Source organism: Helianthus annuus, chromosome 6, assembly GCF_002127325.2.
Source record: "Helianthus annuus cultivar XRQ/B chromosome 6, HanXRQr2.0-SUNRISE, whole genome shotgun sequence".
Taxonomy (NCBI): Eukaryota; Viridiplantae; Streptophyta; class Magnoliopsida; order Asterales; family Asteraceae; genus Helianthus; species Helianthus annuus.
The window spans coordinates 141469104-141475025 of record NC_035438.2 but is presented as its reverse complement, the minus strand read 5'-3'; the positions used below and the strand labels follow the sequence as shown (position 1 = coordinate 141475025).

General features: G+C 37.3%; 1 long non-coding RNA gene across 1 annotated transcript; it reads right to left on the bottom strand.

The window, feature by feature from the left end:
* Positions 1–4068: 4068 nt before the first annotated feature.
* Positions 4069–5666, bottom strand: LOC110864183. Its single transcript, XR_002549703.1, has 3 exons — positions 5606–5666; positions 4894–4981; positions 4069–4186 (listed from the first exon to the last, which is right to left on the bottom strand). It is a non-coding gene; the product is annotated as an uncharacterized LOC110864183 (long non-coding RNA).
* Positions 5667–5922: the final 256 nt, after the last annotated feature.

The following is a 5922-nucleotide window of genomic DNA, read 5'->3' as shown; positions in this document are numbered from 1 at the left end:
TACTGAGCGAAAAGTTCGGGGGGTCGGGCGCCCCTCCCGGCCCCTCTTAAGCTACGCCCATGGGTGACATGCTGACACTAAAGCTGGTTAACTCAAGTGCCAATTAGCTCCGGAACGGGCTTCCTGTAAGAGTAGCATAGCGCCTTAAGGTGAGGCGGCTAAAAAGCGAGTCTGAAGCGGCATTACTAACTGAAGTGTAAGAGCAGCGTAGCGCCTTAAGGTGAGGTGGCTAGAAAGCGAGTCTGAAGCGGCATTACTAACTGAAGTGTAAGAGCAGCATAGCGCCTTAACATATCCGTACCAGTTATGTACAACTTTCTGTACGCCGAAGTTGTTAATGGTGAAAGTTGAAGGTAGTGCAATAAAACTAGTCATAAGGACAGTAGAAATTATAAGCAGATTCTTTAATGATGATTCAACTTATGTTATGTAAGAGTAAGACACCATGATTCACTAGAAACTCGATGGTTTTCAAATTTTGAAAGTCGTACCTTCAGCTCAAGGACGTCTTCAACATTCTCAACTTTATGTACTCCTCCCTACTGATGTTATTTAAAGTGCAAGTGTTTAATGGTCTTAACAGCTACCATATGCGAAAAGACGTATAACATAGAAATATAAATTCAGTCTGATGATTTGTTGACCATTTTTGGTTTGTAATTGACCCATTTTCACCCATGACCCGACCTGAACCGAACTGAACCATTTATGAGTTTAAAGTGGGTTAAATTGGTTTGTTGATCATAATGTTTTAGATACCAAAAACTCTAAACCAAAACACATCTACCGAAAAAAGACATTAAATGTTCGGGTTTTTTTTCGGGTTTCAGATTTCGGGTTTTTTCAGGTCGGGTTTTTCGGGTTTTTGATTGGGAAAAAATGACCCGATAACCAACCCATTTAAGGTTCGGGTTGGTCGGGTTCAGGTTATTCGGGTTCAGGTTTTTCTGGAATTCTCTACTTTGGATGGCTTCAACTTCGGGTCGGGTTTCGGGTTTCGGACAAAAATGAACAGCCCTAGTGTGGACCATATGGCCTTAGGCCTTAGCTAAAACAATGTAGATGATTGTTTGGTTAATCTAGTTTCCTGCAAAGTTTCCTACAAATGCACTTTTCCTGCAAAAGGTTCTGTAGCTGTCAGAATTTATATTTAAGTTCGCTGTTTGGTCTTGGGAACTACGTATGAACACTCATAAAAATCCAGCCCACCTAATATCACTCTTATTATTATCAAAAAATCAGCCCACCTAATAGCACTAGGCTGTTCTAAAAATGTTGAAGTGAAAAGGGGTGTAAATTAGTTAATTTGAGATTTAGTTGACAACCCGTTCTAACAAGAACCATTTAACCCGGTTCGAAACCAGTTTTAAACGGTCCGGTTCCAGTTCTCATTTCTGGAAAATTTATTCATTCTCTTTATTGTATATAATAACAACTTTTGTCAAACTCATTTCTAGCATCATGGAAGTTGAAGAAGAAAGCGATTTCTCGGATAGGGATTTGACAGGTGAGTCTGAAAGCGCTTCCTCAGATATGGATTTGACAGCACACAAAACAAAAACACTAAAGAGGGGGTTGACCAGGTTACCAAAAATGCGTACAGCATTTACAAACTCGGGTGGAAAAAAACACAAAGTTACATTTGATGAATTAGGGAAGTTTTCTGGGGAATATAGATCAGAATTTTCAAGTTTTTTGGGAGACCTAGTAAGAGAATGTGTCGGATTTAGGTTTTTAGCATAACAGTGCCAAAAGAGGTAAAGGATAAATTGTGGGAGGAAATAACGGTTAATTCTTTTCTCTTAATTATAAATGTATTTTTACATTTTCATGTGACTAACATACAACTTGTATTATATATTGCAGCGTTTTTATAACATTGATGCATGTCGTAGGCGTTTTGTAATGAATCGGCTTGGTGACCTGCTTCGAAATTTTAGAAGAAAAGTGTATGCGGGATACATAGTACCTAACTTAGGTAAACCAAAGAAACTTGCACGAATTCCTAAGAAGTATTGTTCAATGGTGGAGCAAACAGATTGGGACAAGTTCGTAACATATACACAATCAGACAAGTTTAAGGTTTCAATCTTTTATTCTAATGTTCATCATTATTTTATTTTAAATATAATTTTAAACTCTAATGAAATAATTACAAATTTTGTTGTAAGGATGTGTCAAATAAGACAAAAAGAGCACGATCAAAATACGTTTATGATCATCACTTGGGACGAGGAGGATATGCTTATCTAAGAGACAAACTGGTAACTTCATTTCTTTAATTAAAGTTTTTTTTGTGCTTATAACGATTTTTTGTTTGTATGTTTGATGTGTGTGTCTGTTATTTTTGTTGTATATATTACAAGGTACAAAATAACGAACTTTCAGTTGATGAGATCCCCTCTTGTGCTTTAATGTGGAGGAAAGCAAGGGAAAACAAATACGGAGAATACAAGAACGTTGATGTAAAAGACATAGCTAATAAAATAGTAAGTTCAACTTTAAACTTTTTTGGTTTATTTTTAATTACTATAATACATGTTTATTTGTTAACAATTTCTACAGATTGACAGTGAAACGCAAATTAAAGATGGATCCGTGAACCTTGATGCGGGCACGGATGCACTCACATTAGTATTTGGCAAAGAAAAAGGTGGGTATTTAAAAGGTGTTGGTTATGGAGTGACTTCTAGTAGATATTGGCAGAGTCCTCGAACAAAAGGATCATCAAAAGAACGAATTACATAATTGGAGTTTCAACTACATAACGAGAGACTTGAGCGTGGGAAAAAAGTGTAATCTTTAGGAATTCGATGCCAATTCTCGTTAATCAAATGGGTTTAAATACAGGAATACAAAGGTATAATAAGGAAACTATATATCCGTAAATCACGGAGAGATATGTGCACAATAAATGCAATATATACAGAAATATATATCGGCTAATATCTTCCCGCAGTCGAAGCAGTAGCCGGTCGAATGCAAAGACTGGACTTAAAACGTTCGAACAAGATACGTGGAAGCCCTTTTGTGAAGATGTCAGCATATTGGTATTCAGTGGGAACATGTAGAACGCGTACAGCACCAAGACGAACTTTGTCTCGTACAAAATGAATATCAATTTCGACATGTTTGGTGCGTTGATGCTGAACAGGGTTTTGTGACAGATACATGGCAGAAATATTGTCACAGTAAATGACGGACGCCTGCGTAACTGGAAGATGCAATTCAAGCAACAAGTTGCAGATCTAAGATAACTCAGCTGTGGTATTTGCAACTCCCTTATATTCGGCTTCAACACTTGAGCGTGAGATTGTAGGTTGCCGCTTAGAAGACCATGATACCAAGTTGTCTCCAAGAAAAACACTATATCCTGAGGTCGAGCGACGTGTATCGGGACACCCCCCAGTCAGCATCCGAGTAGGTGGTGAGACTCGTGGATCTGGAGGGGGACATGTGGAGAACATGGTCGGCAGTGCCCTTTAGATAGCGAAGTATGCGTTTTAGATACGCAAAGTGAGGCTCCCGTGGGGCATGCATGAAGAGACATATTTGCTGCACCGCGTATGAAATATCTGGTCATGTAAACGTAAGGTATTGTAACGCACCCGCAAGGCTGCGGTATAAAGTCCCGTCAGGAAGGGGTGTGCCAGCCGAAGCACTGAGTTTAGAATAAGTATCTGCCGGTGTGGTACACGGTTTGCAATTTTCCATCTTTGCTCTACTTAGAATGTCATGAATGTAGGCACGCTGAGAGAGAAAAAAGACCTCCAGATTGATGAGTAACTTCAATGCCGAAGAAATGATGTAACCTGCCAAGATCAGTCATAGAAAATTCCCGTGACATAGCTGATATAAAATGATGAGGCAGCCGATCATTTGATGCAGTGAGTACGATATCATCTACATATAACAGGAGGTAAGTGTAACGCCCTAACACGTTTTAACCAAAAGTCGCAGCGGAAATACGAACTTAAAATTTTCTTTCATTATATTCATTCTAACATACTTAGAACTACATTAAATCACTCTTTTACATTAAATACATTAATGCTTTCTTTAAATTTATACAATCTGACATACTTATATTAAATTACGTGACCACGCACCCACACGTACAATCCACGACTTGACTCGATCTTCGACCGCTTACGCTTCGTAATGAGAATTCACAGTTCTGTACAACCTGCAGACACCACGTACAATCACATTATTAGTAACCGGTGTCATCATACATAAGATTTAAACATGCATAATTTGACGTCAACATATCATGCTTTCGCTTATGTTAGACCCCTCATCCATCCATTCAAACCACCCGCATTGGATTTCGGTGTCTACCTTCAACTTCCATCACAAGTATACCTGCATTTCCATTTCATTCTCGATAGGAAAACGATTAGCATCACTAGATTTCATTCATACGAACATATCCATGTATACACATAAAAAGTCTCATTCAATTGTACATATAACTAAATTCCAATTCATGCATACATACCCTTTCTATCCGTACATGTACTTACAAATTTACATTCTACACATATTACTTATAAATCCTAAACACACCCATCTATACATGTAAATTGTATACACATAATTATCCACACTTACGTGTTCATAGTCATTCTCTCCTATGGATCCCAATTGCTTACTTACAATTATACCCATACCTACGCGTATAACTACTTATTTCACCTTTATGCATAATATCATCGCGTAAGATTCCTTCTTACCCATACTTAATAGAAACTATTTCTTAACTACTTTCGACTCATTTACCGTAAACTTACCTTATTACTTCCATTGTCTCATACTTTCTCACACGTTTCACAATAATCATCATACTACAATACATTTTACATCTAAAGTGTAAGTCCGGAATTCACTTACCTTGCGCGCCCGTATTTGCGTTCGCTTATTTGATTGAGTATTCGTAGCCCGTTAGCCTTCAACGCTCCCATCCATCTTGACATGATTCCTATACACTCATGTCATTACATTCACATTCTTATTAGCATATATGCTTATACTTATGAACAACCATACCAAATTCACATCTAACATACGACCTACATAAAGCATACTCAACATCATTAATCCATTTAAACAAGCATAAAGCATACTCGACATCATCACTACATAATCTTCACATGAACTATATATGTTTACCCATTACTTGCATACAATTTCACTTATTATTGTCTTTTAGACATTTTATCAAACACTTGGCGTGCGTACTACTTCCTAAGCATAATGTACAAGTTCTTTAAGCATGTTCTTCCTTATTTCATCTTATGAACTATCACATTCAAACAAAATCTCATAATCATAAATTTCACTTCAAGTTTAACTATCTTAGTCTATCATGCAACACCTTATACAACACAAAATTACACTATAGCATCTTCAAGTTCATCATGATCATCATCTTCACACTCATGCAATGGGTTTCATTCTAAATCACCCAATTACTTGAAATTATTCATAACACAAGTTCTATTTGGTGTTTCTAACACCTCTACATGCTTAATTTCATACAATTTCATGGATTGATTATAACCCACTTCAAACAAGGTCACCAAATCTAAGTTTTAAGACATACCTTATGATCCCCTTGTGAAGGTGATCGTTAATTCACGTTCGGTTGTGAATTTGGGCTTCGTTTAGCCTTTCAATTTGGAGATTTTATAAAGTTTAGGGTTTTGGCTCCATGGGAGCTTTCCCTGCTCGTTCATGAACACACACGATGTGTGTTTATGTGTGTGTGTTGTTTTCTTTTAACACAACAACTTTCAAGTTATCCCACTTTGGTCCCTCATGTTTCGTTTTAATTAAATAAGGCTTCAACTCTTCGCTTACTACTAACGAGACCAATAATCAACAAGGTTAATTATTCCTAGTAAATCCTCCTTTTTCAGA